At 42.6% G+C, this 2483-nt stretch overlaps 1 pseudogene; it reads left to right on the plus strand.

Annotated features, from left to right (window-relative positions):
• Positions 1 to 1221: 1221 nt before the first annotated feature.
• On the plus strand, positions 1222 to 2281 carry LOC119623282 (farnesyl pyrophosphate synthase pseudogene; annotated as a pseudogene).
• The last annotated feature ends 202 nt before the right edge of the window (positions 2282 to 2483 follow it).

Raw genomic sequence — 2483 nt, forward strand, 5'->3', positions numbered from 1 at the left:
TAGAAAACCTCGAGAACATGGATAAATTCCTGGAAATATGCAGCCCTCCTAGATTAAACCAGGAAGAAATGGAAACCTTGAACACACCAATAACAAGCAATGAGATTAAAATGGTAATTTTAAAAGTTACCCACAAAAAAATACTCCAGGACCAAACGGATTCACAGCTGAATTATATCAGATATTAAAAGAAATGGTACCAATCCCATTGACACTATTCCAAAAGATAGAGAAGAGGGGAATCCTCTCTAAATTATTCTATGAAGCCAGTATCACCCTAATGCCAAAACCAAGAAAACACATAAAAAAACAAAACTACAGACCAATATCCCTAATGAACATAGATGCAAAAATCCTCAAAAAATTCTAGCTAACAGAATCCAACAGCATATCAAAATGATAATCCACCATGATCAAGTGAGTTTCCTACTAGAGATTCAGGGATGGTTTAACATATGCAAGTCAATAAATGTAATATACCACATAAACTGCATTAAAAACAAAAACCACATGATCATCTCAATAGATGTAGAAAAACCATTTCACAAATACTAGCATCCCTTTATGATTAAAACCCTCAGCAAAATCAGCATAGAAGGGACATACTTTAAGGAAATAAAAGACAGCTATTACAAACCCACAGCCAATATTATACTGAATGGAGAGAAGTTGAAACCATTACCACTGAGAACTGGGACAAGTCAAGGATTCCCACTTTCACCACTTCTATTCAACATAGTGCTGGAAGTCCTAACCAGAGCAATCAGACATGAGAAAGAAATAAAGGGCATCTAAATTAGTAATGAGGAAGTCAAACTGTTATTGTTTGCTGATGGCATGATTATACACCTAGAAAATTTTAAGGACTCATCCAAAAAGTTCCTCAACGGGTGAATGAATTCAGCACAGTTTTAGGAAACAAAATTAATACACACAGATCAGTAGCTCTGCTCTACACCAACCACGACCAAGCTGAGAAGCAAATCAAGAGCTCAACCCCTTTTAAAATAGCTGCAAAACAAATAATAAAATACTTAGAAATATACCTAACCAAGGAGGTGGAAGATGTCCACAAGGAAAACTACAAAACACTGCTGAAAGTAATCACACATGACACAGGCAAATGGAAACACATCCCACACTCACGGATGGGTAGAATCAATATTGTGAAAATGGGACTGGGCAGGAACCCGCATCCAGGAACAGATCCCTTTCTCCTCCCTCAGAATGAATGGAGACCAGAAATCAGATGGTTATGCCCAAGAAAAGCAGGATTTTGTTCAGCACTTCTCCCAGATCATTAGGGTGCTGACTGAGGATGAGATGGAGCACACAGAGACAGATGCTATTGCCCGGCTCAAGGAGATCCTGGAGCATAATGCCATTGGAGGCAAGTATCACAGGGGTTTGACTGTGCTAGCCTTCCGGGAGCTGGTGGAGCCAAGGAAACAGGATGCTGAGAGTCTCCAGCGGGCCCTGACTGTGGACTGGCATGTGGAACTGCTGCAAGCTTTCTTCCTGGTGGCAGATGACATCATGGATTCATCCCTCACCTGCCGGGGACAGAACTGCTGGTATCAGAAGCCAGACATGGGGTAGGATGCCATCAATGATGCTATCCTTATGGGAGCATGTATCTACCGCCTGCTGAAGCTCTATTGCCGGGAGCAGCCCTATTACCTGAACCTGATTGAGCTCTTCCTGCAGAGTTCCTATCAGACTGAGACTGGGAAGACCCTGGACCTCATCACAGCCCCACAGGGCAATGTGGATCTTGGCAGATTCACTGAAAGGAGGTACAAATCTATCAAAAAGTACAAGATAGCTTTCTACTCCTTCTACCTTCCTGTAGCTACAGTCATGTACATGGCAAGAATTAACGGTGAGAAGGAGCACGCCAATGCCAAGAAGATCCTGCTGGAAATGGGAGCGTTCTTTCAGATTCAGGATGATTACCTTGACCTCTTTGGGGACCCCAGTGTGACCGGCAAATTTGGCACTGACATCCAGGACAACAAATTCTGCTGGCTAGTGGTTCAGTGTCTGCAATGGGCCACTCTGGAACAGTAGGAGATCCTGAAGGAAAACTACGGGCAGAAGGAGGCCGAGAAGGTGGCCCAGGTGAAGGCACTGTATGAGGAGTTGGATCTGCCGGCCAAGTTCTTGCAGTATGAGGAAGACAGTCACACACTTTATGGGTCTCATTGAACAGTATGCAGTGCCCCTGCCTGCAGCCATCTTTCTGGGGCTTGCACGCAAAATCTACTAGCGGAAAAAGTGACCTAGAGACTGCAAGGGCGGGGAGAGGAGGCTCTCGAGGAATAAATTATTGTATAACCAAAATATATGTATAGATACATATATTGTGAAAATGACAATACTGCCCAAAGCAATCTACAAATTCAATGCAACTCCCATCAAAAATACCACCATCTTTCTTCAAAGAACTAGAAAAAATAATCCTAAAATTAATGTGGAACAAA

This window comes from Chlorocebus sabaeus, chromosome 17, assembly GCF_047675955.1.
Source record: "Chlorocebus sabaeus isolate Y175 chromosome 17, mChlSab1.0.hap1, whole genome shotgun sequence".
Taxonomy (NCBI): Eukaryota; Metazoa; Chordata; class Mammalia; order Primates; family Cercopithecidae; genus Chlorocebus; species Chlorocebus sabaeus.